Raw genomic sequence first — 18,496 nt, 5'->3', positions numbered from 1 at the left:
TGCCTGCTCTGCATCACCCCACCCTCGCTTTACATACTGATTACTAGAGCATTGTGTACCTCCCTCCTCTGGACAGATGTCTTCCTCCTCTATTGACTCCTCCTCATCCTCCTCACAAAGTGTCTCCTGCCTAGGCCTTTGTGAGGAACCACGTTGCGCAGACTGTCCAGAAGCAGATGGCATTTGTGTCTTCTCATCCTCCAACTCTTCCACAACCTCCTCACTTAGTGCTTGCAGTGTTTTTTCAAGCAGGCAGATGAGGGGGATAGTCATGCTGACTAGTGCATCATCTGCACTCGCCATACGCGTGGAATCATCGAAGGCACGCAAAACGAGGCAGATGTCCTTCATAGAGGCCCACTCAGTGGTGGTGAAGTGTGAACGGTGCGCAGTGTGGCTTGTTTGTACCTGATGCTGCTGGTACTCCATTACTGCTGCCTGCTGCTCACACAACCTCTCCAACATATGTAACGTTGAATTGCACCTGGTGGGTAGGTCACATATGATGCGATGTTCCGGAAGGCGGAATCGGCGCTGCAGAGCTGCAATGCACGATCTTGCCATGCTGGAATGCCGCAAGTGAGCGCACTCTATACGGACCTTGTGCAGCAGTGCATCAAGATCCGGATAGTCCCTCAAAAAACTCTGCACGACCAAGTTGAGCACATGTGCCAGACATGTTATGTGAGTGAGGTTGCCTAGGCCCAGAGCTGCCACCAGATTTCGGCCATTGTCACGCACTACCATGCCTGGCTGGAGATTCGCTGGCACAAACCACACGTCTCTCTCCTGCTTGATGGCATTTCAGAGCTCCTGCGCTGTGTGGCTTCGATTCCCCAAAGAAATTAATTTCAAAACGGCCTGTTGACGTTTGGCCACGGCTGTGCTCATATCAGTCGTAACAGGTAAGCATTCACGGGTCCATGTGGAGGTAGACTGTGACGGCTCCTGCAGCGCTGATTCAGAGGAACTAGAGTATGAGGAGGAGTCAATGTGTACAGACTGGATTCCTGCAATCCTTGGAGTTGGCAGAACACGTACAGCGCCACTCTCAAGATCTGTACCCGGCTCCACAACATTTACCCAATGGGCAGTGAGGGAAAGATATCGTCCCTGTCCATGGTTACTGGTCCACGCATCGGTGGTCAGGTGGACCTTGCTACTGATAGCGTTTAGTAGCGCATGTTCAATATTTCCCTCCACATGCTTTTGCAGGGCAGGGACAGCTTGCCTGCTGAAATAAAAGCAGCTGGGCATGTTGTATTGTGGTACTGCCAATGCCATGAAATTGCGGAAGCTGTCAGTCTCCACCAGCCTGAATGAGAGCATTTCAAGGGACAGTAGTTTTGCAATGCCAGCATTCAGAGCCTGTGCTCGGGGGTGGTTTGCCGAGTATGGGCACCTTTTCTCCCATGCCTGTGCTACCGATGGCTGTAGACTGGCCTGGGAGTGTGAGGATGACAGGGAACGTGGTGCTGTGGGTGAAATGACACTGTGTCTCTGGACAACAGTGCCAGGGGTTCTTCCATGGCGATCCTGTGAGGAAGCCGAACCAGCTGTGTGTGAGCTGGAGGAAGAGGCTACAACATGAGCTGAAGAGGTGGTAGGTGGCGTGGTAGGTTGGCCTACGTCTTCAGTGTGTCTTTGTAACTCCACCACGTGCTTGGTCCGCACATGTTTCCACATATTTGTGGTATTGAGCTTGCTGACACTTTTCCCTCTTTTCACTTTCTGATTACACAGCTTGCATTTGACAAAGCAAGTGTCATCTGCAACTGTGTCAAAAAAGGACCAGGCACTGCAAGTCTTGGGAGCGCCCGTTTTGGGTTTTGGAAGGGGCATGCTCCTAATGGGTGCCAAAGTGGAGGCTACAGGCAACCGAGTCTGCCCCCTCCCTCTCCCTCCTTTTTTGGCCATTCGGGGAATCTCTTCCTCAGAGCTGCTCCCACCACCTTCCTGTACCTCACGCCATGATGGGTCAAGGACCTCATCATCTACACTACCCTCTTCAAACGACTGCTTCTCCTGGGTAGTCTCGACAGCACAGTACGCACCAGAAAGTGGCACCTGAGTCTCATCATCAGATGCATACTGAGGTGTGCTGACCATAGGCACTGGCCCTCCCGCCTCTTCAGATTCAGAGAGACAAAGCTGTTGCGCATCACTGCATACTACCTCTTCTTCAAATTCCCAAATGCTGCTTGGCTGGCCCCCTCATTCCAAGCCAACAGATTCAGAGAACAGAAGTAGAGATGGCTCCTGTCCAGGACTCTCTGACTGCCTGGGCAATTTGGCAGGTTGTGAAGAGACAGATGGGTGCTCTTCAGTGCTCTGGACCTGAGAGGATCTGGAACTAATTGAAGTCGATGCGTTAGCAACGGCTTCAATTTGTTCGTCCCGCAGCAGTGGGGTACAGTGAGCTCCTACAAAGCTACGCATAAAGGACTGTTCCCTGGTAAAACTGGGGGATGCTGAGTCACTGGTGCCCGCAGCAGGCACAGAATCCCCACGTCCTCTCCCTGCAGAATCTCCACGCCCACGACCACGTGCCTTACTCCCTGCCTTCTTCATCTTGGTAGACTGATAAAGATAGGCAAAATAGTACTAAGGGCTTAGTGTGCCTATTCCTGAACACCTGCTAACAGATATAAGAAACACTAATTTTATAAAGTGTGGACTAGACTTTAATATGAGCTAATGTGGCCTACACAACTGTAAAGTGGAGTGTTTGGTGAACTTTATTAACTTTTATTTTTCACAAAAAGACACCTGGATGTGCCCAAAGATGTAAAACCGATAGTATCACAAAGTTTCTGCAGCTATTACAATGCAGGATGGTAACCTACTATGCAATAGATGAGGCTCCAAAAAATAGGCTAATACTAATCTGGCTGGGGCTGCAGGGCACAAGCCAGCAGAAAGGCTTCTCTATCTACTCCTATATAGTGTTTGCAAATATTCTAGCTGGATGGAACCACACTAATAGGAGAAATCTGGAAAAATGAGCAGCACTAAAGCAAAAAAGGACAATGTATGAGGCAGTGACGCATGCTGAGCGGACTACAAACGGAGGTGGCTCGCTGCAGAACACACTACAGCGTGAGCTGCACTCACACACAGAGACCTCGCAGACAGCCGTGAACAGCGCTGCAAGGCAAAAGAAAGCTACAGCGGTTGATAAAATAGCCTGAGTAAAGCACAATATAGCAAATCGCTAGGTCACACTGTTCCTCAGAACAGCAGCGTCCTATCCCTAACTGAGTTCACAGCAGAGTGAACCCAAAGTGGTGGCGGCGGCGGCTTTTATAGTGCATCATGACATCATTTCAGCAGCCAATCACAGCCATGCCAGTAGTTACATGCCTAACATGCTCTAACAGGATGTGCCCACACTTCTTAGGATCCTCACTGGCTGAATAAAATCAAACTGGCTCATTGCATTATGGGAACTTCCGATTCCGGTATTCGATATACTAAAAGTATCGGAACTCAGCATTGGAATTCCGATACTGCGAATATCGGCCGATACCCGATATTGCAGTATTGGAATGCTCAATGCTAGTCACAACTCTTTTGCCGGACTATCCAGGGCAGGGGCTTCTTCACTGACCCTAATGCTAAGGACGCGCTTGCTATCCCTGCTCTCAGGATTTCTTCTTACGGTGAAGATGTCAAGGCAACATACCTTGCTGACTCCTGACCTAGCCCTGTATTTGTCCCCCTCTCACACCCAGGGAAGTGGAGAGTAATATTGTATTTATATACACAAACTAGACTAAGGCTAGTTTCACATTGCATTAGGGATATCCATTTAATGGAACCGTTAAACGGACGTGCTAATGCTGATGTCATTTTTTACATCTATAATGCCCTAGCGCTAATGTATGTGCTAACGCATGGTAGCTGTAGCAATCCTGCTGGCATCACTGCATGCCCTCCCTTTCCCCACACACCAACTTACTCACTGCTCCGGGTCATGCTGTGAATTCTGTTTGCTGCCAGTCCTGTGCTCTGTGTCTCTGTTCTCCTGTCTGCTTCCTTGCTATGTGTGTATAGGGGGGGTGGTGCCAGAACTCTCTGGTTCTTATGCAGTCAGGGTGCACCTGTTCAGTCTGTCCCTGACCAATTACCTAGAGCCCTTGACTATTTAGATCCACCACACCCACTGAACATTGCCTGTGCAATGTCTATACTCAGTTAGTATCTTGCTGCTGAGGCAGCCAGGCCCTGTTCTGTGTATCTCCTTCTCTGTAGGAATACTCTTAGCCTTGCTTTGTGTTCTTTGTCTGCCCTCCAGGAGGCTGTATATCCTGGTCTCTGTGTCTTGGTCCTAGCTTTGTGTTTACTTGTCCTTCTGCCTGCCAGAAGGCAGAATATCCTGGTCCTTGAGTCTTTGTCCCTGTACCTTGTCTGATCTCTGTCCTACCCCTGCCTCCTTGTCTTTTGCTTCCTTCCTTGCTGTGTCTTTCCTTGTGTCCTCCCTGTCTGAACCTCTGCACCCTTGCAGCTCTGTCTGAGCCTCTGCACCTTTGCAGCTCTGTCTGAGCCTCTGCACCCTTGCAGCTCTGCCTGTGCCGCTGCACCCTTGCAGCTCTGCCTGCTCCTCTCCTGCTGCTGCAGAACCTCTTGCTGCAGCTTCTCTCCACAGACCTTGTGGTTCAGCTTTGCTCTGCTGCTGCAGAACCTCTTGCTGCAGCTTCTCTCCACTGACCTTGTGGTTCAGCTTTGCTCCGCTCCTGCTGCCACTGCAGAACCTCTGGCTGCAGCTTCTCTCCACTGACCTTGTGGTTCAGCTTTGCTCCGCTCCTGCTGCCGCTGCAGAACTTCTTGCTGCAGCTTCTCTCTGCAGACCTTGTGGTTCAGCTTACTCCGCACTCCTGCGGCTCCTCATATTCCACTCCTTCCTGCCTGAATCCATACCTGCACCTCCTGTGTGAACAGGTCCAAACCTGTTCCTTCATATTCCACTCCTTCCTGCCTGTATCCATACCTGCACCTCCTGTGTGAACAGGTCCAAACCTGTTCCTTCATATTCCACTCCTTCCTGCCTGTATCCATACCTGCACCTCCTGTGTGAACAGGTCCAAATCTGTTCCTTCATATTCCACTCCTTCCTGCCTGTATCCATACCTGCACCTCCTGTGTCAACAGGTCCAAACCTTCCACTCCTTCCTGCCTGTATCAGTAGTGGTACCCACTGTGTGAACAGGTCTCTACCTGTTCCGTCATATACCGTGCCTGCTTGCCCTGTGTCTCCAAGCTGTGCCTGCTTGCTCTGTGTCTCCAAGCCGTGCCTGCTTGCCCTGTGTCTCCAAGCCGTGCCTGCTTGCCCTGTGTCTCCAAGCCGTGCCTGCTTGCCCTGTGTCTCCAAGCCGTGCCTGCTTTCCTTGTGTCTCCAAGCCGTGCCTGCTTGCCCTGTGTCTCCAAGCTGTGCCTGCTTGCCCTGTGTCTCCAAGCCGTGCCTGCTTGCCCTGTGTCTCAGCCGTGCCTGCTTGCCCTGTGTCTCAGCCTGCCTGTTAGTCACACCTGTCCAAGTGACTTGTCCCTGAGTGGGATCAGCAGCCACAGCCAGACACCCTCCTGGAGTGGCACCCGACAGCTATCTGCCGCACAAGCCTGACCTCACCATCAGAGGCTCCAGCGAAGACCGAGGTAGCTGTCGTAGTCACGCCCCTTCCAGGGTAGTCTGGTTTGTGGCACAGTGGGGCCACAACCCCCCGGCTCGCTCCTTTCAGCAAAGGCGCAAGCGTGACAGTAGCATTCTGTTACCATGCGTTAGCCATACAGATCTATGCACCGCGAATGCATCTGTTCGCTGTGCGTTAGATCCGACACACCCAAAAATGCAGCAGACCGCATTCTCGGGTGCGTCACAAAGTAACGCATCATCGCTAATGCATGTCGAATTAGGCATGCTTTAGGATGCGTTACAAGAATGGCAGCCAATTGGGGCATTAACGCATCCGTTACATAGCGTTAGTGCCGCTATATAACGGATGCGTTAAACGCAGGGCCATAACGCAATGTGAACCCAGCCTAACAAGGGAGGATATACAGGGATAAATGAAAATACTAAACATAAAATATGCACTCACAAACAACAGATATGAACACCTGGGAAAAATTGAGGTAAACAAAATAGGAGAGGAAAAGGAATTGCACACAACTTAAACAACAAGCAACAATCGCAGATCAACACTTCAAATGCTTCTAACAACTGACACCTCCACTCCATGCCAGGCAGTACAAGACTAAACGTCCCGTTACATTTAGCGATGCACCAGCGATCCCGACAATGATACGACCTGGTCAGGATCACTGATGCATCGCTAAATGGTCACTAGTGAGTTGCCAAACAGGCAGATCTCACCAGCGACGCAGCGATGCTCAGCGGTCATTACTTACCTGTCACACGCAGCGATGACGACGACTTCTGCTCGTGCCCATACATCGCTCGTCGGCGCCAGCAGGAAGCCGACGATGAGAAAGTGGACCAGGACGTTCTGGCTCGATCAGCGATATCCAGCGGGGGGGTGGGAGGTAAGTGTCAAGGCCCTTAGCACTGGCAATCCAGATTGCCAGAAGTGAGTATATATAGGAGAGGGGAGTGGCTAATACTGAACAGCTGAGATCATCCAACCAGCAAGGCTTCATAGACTCTAAGCTGAACAGTTTAACCCTTCATAGCTAACAGAAGCCTGCACCATTTAATATGAAGGGATACTGCTTCTAATCAGTGCAGGAGTACTTGAAATCAGACTCTGCAGTCTTCTGGCCCTTTTCTGCTGTGGTAAACATAGTCAGGTAACAGTCCGGGGTCAGAATTCCAAGAAAGTAGCGGATCAAGACAAATGGGCTAGACAAATGGCTGGTCAAAGGCAAATCCAAAGTTGGGCAACAAAGATAAGCAATTAAGAACTCAGAGAACAGAGCAAGCACTCACCACTTGTGCTAAGCTACAATTCGCAATGTTGTATTCAGTGATAGCAGATAAGTAATCACCCAGAACAGGCAACACCTGAAGGAAACCCCACAGGCTCCATCAGACTGGTCAGCTGAGTTGTAATTCACAATACTGAAAGCTCAGCATGCCCTTGCCTCAGATTGGGTGCCTGAGCTGTCTCTCACCATCCTGACAACTCAGCATGCCCCTGACCCTGTAGGGCAGCTGAGCTGTCACTCACAGTGTCCTTAAGACATTGTGAGTGATAGAATAGTGACATATAATATGACAATTGCAATATATTAAGAAGACAAGAACTTTGATGGGAAAGTTGCTTTACGGTTCAGGGTGGTTATAGCACACCTTGCAATATTTCACATTTGGAGGAATGAAATTCGTCCATTAAAGAAACAGTTTGCTATGCGTTCTCACAGATATATGGAACAACAAAATATAGAAACACACACTCGCAACTGGACCCTTGTTGCAGATTACATTTCTTTCTTACTGTTTTAGGCCAGAGAGGCTCCTTGTCAAGGTAACAGATAACCTAAAATTAGGCCTCATTCAGATGTCCAATGTTTGCACACCAGTGCTATCCTTGTTTTGCACAATTAACAATCATACCCATGATATTCTCTGGGACTATTAACACATCTGTAAAGTAGTATTGCAACAGAACTGGAAATTGTTAATTATGCAAATTATTTAGATATCCTGATGATTTTTGGTTTCCCTAAAACTACAAGTAAATCTATCACGCTAATACAATACAGTAACTTTGACCCCTCTGTATGAATCTTGGTGAAAATGCAGTATCGAATACATCAAAATTTCAGCCCATGTTTGAAGGGAAATGAGACTTTCTACATCAATTTCTAGCAGAATGTGCCATGATTAGAAGCACTGAATGAGAATAAAATTCTTAGGAGGTGATAATATTTTGCATTTCAAATTAAGTGTGTTTTGATTTACATATATCCAATTTGGCATTGACAAAATGAGTTAATGATTTAAGACAGAAGTAGGAAGCAGTTTATGGATTTATGTATGTGACCAGGCATGTCGCCAAAAGCCAAATACTGTATAACGTACATCTGTAAAGAATCGCTGACAGTTATAGGCTCTTAGATCTGCTGCTCCCCACAAGAAAGTGAATATTAAATGACTGCTGCATATTTGTAACTGAAATAGTACTAAATTCAAAGCCTCAAGGTTCTATGTCTCCATATTTTATTGAAATCTTCTATTTAAATACCCATCATTTTTGGCTACTTATAGAATAATTTGAAAATTTTTTCAGATATTTCAAACATCATCTAGTGCAGTCCTAAAACCTAATTGAATTTTTGTTTAAGGGCTCATTTAGACATCCGTTTTTAGCGTACGGGTGGCATCAATGTTTTTCAGCGAACACACTCATACCTATAAGAGCTTGCTCACAAGCACGTGTAACATGGGCAAATGTTATCTGATGTTTTATTTGATAGCACTTGGCCCAATTTTTTACTTTGGAGTAGTGTAGATTAGAGATGAGTGAACTTGTTTGGAAAAATGAAATAAATAATGAGGTGCAGGTAGGAGTCCACATTTCAGAATCTAAATCGTTTGTGCTAATATTGTAGTGCAGCTAGGAGAGTCCACATTTCTGAATCTGAATCCTTTCTGCTGATAGTGTGGTCCAGACACCAGGCCACAAGACTGAATCTAAATACTTTCTGCTTATAGTGTGGTGCAGACACCAGACCACATTTCAGAATCTAAATACTTTCTGCTAACAGTGTGGGTCATACACCAGGCCTCATTTCAGAATCTAAATCCTTTCTGCTAATAGTGTGAGCCAGACACCAGACCAAATTTCGCGAAGTGACTGACCAGTGTGACACGACCCAATGATTGGTCTGTCACTAGTGTTGAGCTTTCCGATACCGCAAGTATCGGGTATCGGCCGATATTTGCCGTATCGGAATTCCGATACCGAGTACCGATACTTTTTTCGTATCGGATACCGGAATCGGAAGTCCAAAATGCAATGAGCCACTTTTGTGGCTCTGATTGGCTGCCGAAATGACATCATCATGATGCGCTGTCTGTGCGCATCATGATGCGCCGTCAGTTTGGGCCTTCGGGGGGGCTGTGCCGACTGTCCGGGGGTCTGTACCGGCCTGCCGGTGGTCTGTGCAGGCTCCGGGGGTCTGTGCCGGCCTGCCGGGGGGCTGTGCCGGCCTGCCGGTGGTCTGTGCAGGCTCCGGTGGTCTGTGCCGGCCTGCCGGGGGGCTGTGCCGGCCTGCCGGTGATCTGTGCAGGCTCCGGTGGTCTGTGCCGCCCTGCCGGGGGGCTGTGCCGGCCTGCCGGTGGTCTGTGCAGGCTCCGGTGGTCTGTGCCGGCCTGCCGGGGGGCTGTGCCGGCCTGCCGGTGGTCTGTGCAGGCTCCGGTGGTCTGTGCCGGCCTGCCGGGGGGCTGTGCCGGCCTGCCGGTGGTCTGTGCAGGCTCCGGGGGTCTGTGCAGGCACCGTCCGATGGGATTACAAGTCCCATCGGGTGATGCCTGCTACCATGACAGTGATTGACACATTACCCAATGACGGGACAGTAGTAGTCCCATGATCCGGCTAATGTGTTGAATGTAAAAAAAAAAAAAAAAATTTACATGCTACATACATACAACATGCATACTACATATATACTACATGCAACATGCATACTACATACATGCTACATACTACATGCATGCTACATACATGCTACATACTACATGCATGCAACATATATACTACATGTATGTAACATACATACTACATATATACTACATGTAACATACATACTACATACATGCTACATACTACATGCATGCTACATACTACATACATGCTACATACTACATACATAATACATACTGTATATACTACATGCATGCAACATACATACAACATATATACTACATGCATGCAACATGCATACTACATATATACTATATATACTACATGTAACATACATACTATATACATGCTACATACTACATGAATGCTACATACTACATACATGCTACATACATACTACATACATAATACATATATACTACATGCATGCAACATACATACTACATGCATGCAACATGCATGCAACATGCATACTACATATATACTATATATACTACATGTAATATACATACTACATATATACTACATGCTACATACATGCAACATACATGCTACATACATACTACATACATAATACATATATACTACATGCATGCAACATACATACAACATATATACTACATGCATGCAACATGCATACTACATATATACTATATATACTACATGTAACATACATACTACATATATACTACATGCTACATACATGCAACATACACACTACATGCTACATACATGCAACATACATACTACATACATGCTACATACATACACACTACATGCTACATACATGCAACATGCATACTACATACATGCTACATACATACACACTACATGCTACATACATGCAACATACATGCTACATACATGCAACATACACACTACATGCTACATACATGCAACATACATACTACATACATGCTACATACATACACACTACATGATACAAACATGCAACATACATACTACATACATGCTACATACATGCAACATACATACTACATACATGCTACATATACATGCAACATACATACTACATACATACTACATACATGCTACATACATACCACATGCATGCAACATGCATACTACATATACAGTATACTGCATATATACTACATGCATGCAACATACATATATACTACATACAATACATACATATAGACATACAGTACATATAACATAGAGTACATACTTACCGTCACTTGTCACTTTGATCCCCGAAGCCATTGTCACCTGAGGGATAAATATCAAAATAAAAAACACCAATATACTTACCCCGATCCGCAGAAGTCCGCGAGGGTCATATATACTACATGCACGCAACATGCATACTACATATATACTATATATACTACATGTAATATACATACTACATATATACTACATGCTACATACATGCAACATACATGCTACATACATACTACATACATAATACATATATACTACATGCATGCAACATACATACAACATATATACTACATGCATGCAACATGCATACTACATATATACTATATATACTACATGTAACATACATACTACATATATACTACATGCTACATACATGCAACATTCACACTACATGCTACATACATGCAACATACATACTACATACATGCTACATACATACACACTACATGCTACATACATGCAACATGCATACTACATACATGCTACATACATACACACTACATGCTACATACATGCAACATACATGCTACATACATGCAACATACACACTACATGCTACATACATGCAACATACATACTACATACATGCTACATACATACACACTACATGATACATACATGCAACATACATACTACATACATGCTACATACATGCAACATACATACTACATACATGCTACATACATGCAACATACATACTACATACATACTACATACATGCTACATACATACCACATGCATGCAACATGCATACTACATATACAGTATACTGCATGTATACTACATGCATGCAACATACATATATACTACATACAATACATACATATAGACATACAGTACATATAACATAGAGTACATACTTACCGTCACTTGTCACTTTGATCCCCGAAGCCATTGTCACATGAGGGATAAATATCAAAATAAAAAAACACCAATATACTTACCCCGATCCGCAGAAGTCCGCGAGGGTCCCACGTCCATCTTGCGTGGAGAACAGCAGCATCAGCTGATGCTACCGTTCTCTACCAGCTCCAGGAATACAATGACGGAAGGTAGGTATCCTTCCGCACTGTATTCCTCCACCACTGTAAAAAAAAAAAAGTCCCTAGTCTCACTTTATGCCATTGCTGCGTGGGAATTTCCCACGCAGCAATGGCATAAAGTGAGCCTAGGGACTATTTTTTTTTTTTTAAAGTGGTGGAGGAATACAGTGCGGAAGGATACCTACCTTCCGTCATTGTATTCCTGGAGCTGGTAGAGAACGGTAGCATCAGCTGATGCTGCTGTTCTCCACGCAAGATGGACATGGGACCCTCGCGGACTTCTGCGGATCGGGGTAAGTATATTGGTGTTTTTTTATTTTGATATTTATCCCTCAGGTGACAATGGCTTCGGGGATCAAAGTGACAAGTGACGGTAAGTATGTACTCTATGTTATATGTACTGTATGTCTATATGTATGTATTGTATGTAGTATATATGCAGTATATATGTAGTATGCATGTTGCATGCATGTGGTATGTATGTAGCATGTATGTAGCATGTATGTAGCATGTATGTAGTATGTATGTTGCATGTAGCATGTATGTTGTATGTATGTTGCATGTATGTAGCATGTATGTAGCATGTATGTAGTATGCATGTTGCATGTATGTAGCATGTAGTGTGTATGTTGCATGTATGTAGCATGTAGTATATATGTAGTATGTATGTTACATGTAGTATATATAGTATATATGTAGTATGCATGTTGCATGCATGTAGTATATATGTATTATGTATGTAGTATGTATGTAGCATGTATGTAGTATGTAGCATGCATGTAGTATGTAGCATGTATGTAGTATGTATGTTACATGTAGTATATATGTAGTATGTATGTTACATGTAGTATATACAGTGGGGCAAAAAAGTATTTAGTCAGTCAGCAATAGTGCAAGTTCCACCACTTAAAAAGATGAGAGGCGTCTGTAATTTACATCATAGATAGACTTCAACTATGGGAGACAAACTGAGAAAAAAAAATCCAGAAAATCACATTGTCTGTTTTTTTTTCATTTTATTTGCATATTATGGTGGAAAATAAGTATTTGGTCAGAAACAAGCAATCAAGATTTCTGGCTCTCACAGACCTGTAACTTCTTCTTTAAGAGTCTCCTCTTTCCTCCACTCATTACCTGTAGTAATGGCACCTGTTTAAACTTGTTATCAGTATAAAAAGACACCTGTGCACACCCTCAAACAGTCTGACTCCAAACTCCACTATGGTGAAGACCAAAGAGCTGTCAAAGGACACCAGAAACAAAATTGTAGCCCTGCACCAGGCTGGGAAGACTGAATCTGCAATAGCCAACCAGCTTGGAGTGAAGAAATCAACTGTGAGAGCAATAATTAGAAAATGGAAGACATACAAGACCACTGATAATCTCCCTCGATCTGGTGCTCCACGCAAAATCCCACCCCGTGGGGTCAGAATGATCACAAGAACGGTGAGCAAAAATCCCAGAACCACGCGGGGGGACCTAGTGAATGAACTGCAGAGAGCTGGGACCAATGTAACAAGGCCTACCATAAGTAACACACTACGCCACCATGGACTCAGATCCTGCAGTGCCAGACGTGTCCCACTGCTTAAGCCTGTACATGTCCGGGCCCGTCTGAAGTTTTCTAGAGAGCATTTGGATGATCCAGAGGAGTTTTGGGAGAATGTCCTATGGTCTGATGAAACCAAACTGGAACTGTTTGGTAGAAACACAACTTGTCGTGTTTGGAGGAAAAAGAATACTGAGTTGCATCCATCAAACACCATACCTACTGTAAAGCATGGTGGTGGAAACATCATGCTTTGGGGCTGTTTCTCTGCAAAGGGGCCAGGACGACTGATCCGGGTACATGAAAGAATGAATGGGGCCATGTATCGTGAGATTTTGAGGGCAAACCTCCTTCCATCAGCAAGGGCATTGAAGATGAAACGTGGCTGGGTCTTTCAACATGACAATGATCCAAAGCACACCACCAGGGCAACGAAGGAGTGGCTTCGTAAGAAGCATTTCAAGGTCCTGGAGTGGCCTAGCCAGTCTCCAGATTTCAACCCTATAGAAAACCTTTGGAGGGAGTTGAAAGTCCGTGTTGCCAAGCGAAAAGCCAAAAACATCACTGCTCTAGAGGAGATCTGCATGGAGGAATGGGCCAACATACCAACAACAGTATGTGGCAACCTTGTGAAGACTTACAGAAAACGTTTGACCTCTGTCATTGCCAACAAAGGATATATCACAAAGTATTGAGATGAAATTTTGTTTCTGACCAAATACTTATTTTCCACCATAATATGCAAATAAAATGAAAAAAAAACAGACAATGTGATTTTCTGGATTTTTTTTTCTCAGTTTGTCTCCCATAGTTGAGGTCTACCTATGATGTAAATTACAGACGCCTCTCATCTTTTTAAGTGGTGGAACTTGCACTATTGCTGACTGACTAAATACTTTTTTGCCCCACTGTATGTAGTATGTATGTTGCATGCATGTAGTATATATGTAGTATATATGTATTATGTATGTAGTATGTATGTAGCATGTATGTAGCATGCATGTAGTATGTAGCATGTATGTAGTATGTATGTTACATGTAGTATATATGTAGTATGCATGTTGTATGTATGTAGCATGTAAATTTTTTTTTTTTTTTTTTTTTTTTTTACATTCAACACATTAGCCGGATGATGGGACTACTACTGTCCCATCATTGGCTAATGTGTCAATCACTGTCATGGTAGCAGGCATCGCCCGATGGGACTTGTAGACCCATCGGACGATGCCTACACAGACCCCCGGAGCCTACACAGACCACCGGCAGGCCGGCACAGCCCCCCGGCAGGCCGGCACAGACCACCGGAGCCTGCACAGACCACCGGCAGGCCGGCACAGCCCCCCGGCAGGCCGGCACAGACCACCGGAGCCTGCACAGACCCCCCGGCAGGCCGGCACAGCCCCCCAAAAGGCCCGTACAGACCCCAGAGAGGCTGTACAAGGCAAAAATAGGGTTTTTCTTATTCCGATACCGGAAGTCCCATAGACTTGAATGGGACTTCCGGTATCGGAATCGGCGATACCCGATATTTTTTTTAGATCGGCCGATACCATCCGATACGATACTTTTAAGTATTGGACGGTATCGCTCAACACTATCTGTCACCAAAGAGCAAAACAATACAATGCCGATGGAATAGAGGAGAGGGAGGCCCTGACAATAGGGAATCAGGGACGGTCACCTCCTGAGGTTCAACCTGAGCCTGTCCCTGATCTCACCTAATACCCTATGCAAGTCCTTCCACCTGCCATCAGGATAATTTGTCCCTAGTTTTCACCTAGACCTGCCCTGGCTAGTGAACTGGCCGGCAAGAAGCACTGGCCTCACCTCTGTAGATAACACACACAGAGGGGAAGTGACAGACACCAAAGGGACAAGGTAACAAAATGCAGCTTAGCTTTTTCTCTGCTGCAAAGCACCGCACAGCAGGATTAAGACTCCATATACCACATTTAAAGCTGAAGCACCACTGCACCCAGGAAGCTCCTGTCTCCAGCTCGGTCGCTACAGAATGAACTAACACCGACAGTCAGCTGATGCATCTGGTGATTTTTGAAAGGATGTGGGAGTGGTCACCACCCACAACAGCTGACCCAGCAGCAATGCATTTACACCAGCAGGCCAGCGAGGGAAAAAACTGACAATAACCCCCAATAGCCTGAAAGGAAAAAAGTTTTAAGCTGAGAGGAACCAGCGCTGCCACAAATCCAAACCTGGATCGTGACACCACATTTTTGAATCTAATTCCTTTCTGCTAATAGTGTGGTCCAGACAATAGCTCACATATCTAAATCTGATTCCTTTCTGCTAATATTGTGTTTGCTAATTTAGTGACAGGTGACTGACAGGTCTGGGCCTAGGGTTGTGAAACACGTGGTTAAAAGAGGGGAAGGGTATATTTAACATGAGTGGGAAAGAGCGAGACCGTGATGGAAATGAGAATAGGCGGGGGGCGTGGCTTGCAGGGGAAGGGAGCGGTCCTGTTTCTCGGGAGCTCCTACACTTCCCTAATTTAAGCTTACTAAAGATTGCTAATTCGAGGAATATTCAGGCTACAAGTCAAGGGGAACATGTCTAGAAGAAGATTCAGGAAGAAAATGGTAATTAGACCTACCGGTAATTGTGTTTCCAGGAATCCATCCTGACAGCACGCTGGAGGATGTCCTTCTTATCCACAGTGGGACAGGAAACCACGAGAGTTCAAAAGGACCCTCCCCTGACCACCCTTCAGTGATTTCTCAAAGTAACACGTCTGGATGGATGCAAGAAGATTTTTATTTAACAAAATTTCCACATACACATTTTACATCACAATAGTACGGATGAATATCATAGGGAGGGAGCTAACAGTGCTGTCAGGATGGATTCCTGGAAACACAATTACCGGTAGGTCTAATTACCATTTTCCAGGTCACCACCTGACAGCACTCTGGAGTAGTACCAAAGGAGACTGGTCCTAGGGTGGGCACTACTGCGTGGAGTACCTTTCTGCCAAATGCCAATTGTGCGGATACCACATCTAATTTATAGTGTCTAGAGAAGGTACTGAGACTGGACCAGGATGCGGCCCTGCAGATCTGTTCTGCCGAGGCTCCCCCCCTCTCTGCCCATGACGTGACCATGGCCCTAGTTGAGTGGGCTTTAAGGTTCCCTGGGGGATTCTGCCCCTGTGTCCTATAGACTAGAATAATTGTGGATTTAATTCATCTTGCGATTGTGGATTTAGATGCTTTCCTCCCTTTATTCGGACCTCTGTATTGAACGAAGAGATTATTGTTTTTTCTCCAAAGCCTGGTTGCGTCTAGGTACCTGAGTACTGACTCCCTGACATCTAGGTTATGGTAGGCGCTCTCTTTTTTATTCTTAGGGAGCTGACAGAATGAAGGGAGTACCACCTCTTGATTCATATTTGAATCTGAGACAACTTTTGGAAGAAAAGCCGGGTCAAGTCTTAAGATTAATCTATCGTCAAACACCTGTAGATAAGGGTCCTGGATAGACAGGGCCTGAAGTTCTCCAAGCCTCTTTGCTGACGTGATCGCTACTAGAAATGCTGTTCTGTCGACAGATTACCAATCCCTATGTCTGCCACTAGCTGGAATGGGTGTTTACATAGTGCATTGAGGACTAGGTTAAGGTCCCAGGGGGGAACAGACTTCCTTATTAAGGGTTTCAGCCTCTGAACAGCCCTGGAGAAACAGGCTATCCAGGGGTGTGCTGATAGGGTGCAGAACTTATCTTCAAAAAGGGGAAGAAGGTGGACCCAGGCAACTATAGGCCGGTGAGTCTGACTTCTATACCAGGAAAGATCTTTGAACAAATTATTAAACAACATGTATGTCAATACCTGGATAAGAATGAAGTGATTAAACAGAGTCAGCATGGGTTTCTAACTAATAAGTCATGTCAGACTAACTTAATTTCCTTCTATGACGGTATCACTGATTGGGTGGATCAAGGAAATGCTGTAGATATAGTATATCTTGACTTCAGCAAAGCATTTGACAAAGTCTCTCATACAATCCTTATTGAAAAAATGACTAAGTATGGAATGGACAAGGCAACTGTTAGGTGGATTCATAACTGGCTTAGTGATCGGACCCAAAGAGTGGTCGTAAATGGCTGCACATCCAGTTGGAAGAATGTCTCAAGTGGGGTACCACAGGGCTCTGTCCTGGGCCCTGTATTGTTGTCATGTCGGACGCTGTTCACACCACAGCATCCGGCAGGCAGAGGTAGTTCCACCTCCAGCCACTATAGCCTCAGTGGCGCCGGCCTGATCTTCAGGCTCTCGGGGGTTAATCCTGCTGGAGACCAGGTTGGATGGTTAGTCACGCCCACGGTCTTTAAATAGTCATGCTGGCCTGTGGGCGTCGCCGATTATAGCTTGTGTTTCATACCAAGTGGTTCCGGTCTGGAGTGGAGGTGTTCAAGAGAGAGAGATTCATATCTGGTGTCGTATGATCCGTCGTTATCCTTTCTCCTTCCCTTATTTGTGTTTAGTTGTGCCCTGTTCACATTACTGTTTATTCCTGTGTGTGTGCGGCGCAGTGCAGTTTAAGTTCTCCCTGTCTGTCATTATTTGTGTGGGAGCTTTGGTGGTGACTTCTCACTGGGTGGAGGGTGGAGGGTTAAGTGCAGGGCTGAGCAGGAGATAAGGAAAGGTCGGAGGCTCAGGCATTTGCACCTTCAGCAAAAAACCTGGGTTGAGGGTCAGACAGGGTTTCCCCTAGTAAAGGGACACCACAGGGGCCCCGGGTATTTCAGCCTTAGTTGAACTAAGCCCCCGTGACATTATAATCGGCCCACATTTTTTCAGGAGTCCATGGATCCATTAGATTCCATAACCCGCCAGTTGGCGGCGCTGTCCATACAGGTCTCCGAGTTGAATGGGGCAGTTCAGCAGCAGGGCCTGGTAGTAGCAAAGGTGCAAACGGCATCTGCAGGTATCGGTGCAGAGCCGAAGTTTCCGCTGCCAGAACGATTTTCAGGCGATCGCAGCAAATTTGTTGTATTTCGGGAGGCCTGCAAATTATACTTCCGCATGCGGCCAATATCCTCAGGTAATGAGGCCCAGCGAGTAGGGCTGGTGTTGTCATTACTGAGTGGTGACC

Source organism: Dendrobates tinctorius, unplaced genomic scaffold (assembly GCF_039654945.1).
Source record: "Dendrobates tinctorius isolate UK_male_01 unplaced genomic scaffold, ASM3965494v1 ptg000113l, whole genome shotgun sequence".
NCBI classification, from domain to species: Eukaryota; Metazoa; Chordata; class Amphibia; order Anura; family Dendrobatidae; genus Dendrobates; species Dendrobates tinctorius.
The sequence above is the reverse complement of the archived record's forward strand: the minus strand, read 5'-3'. Positions refer to the sequence as shown.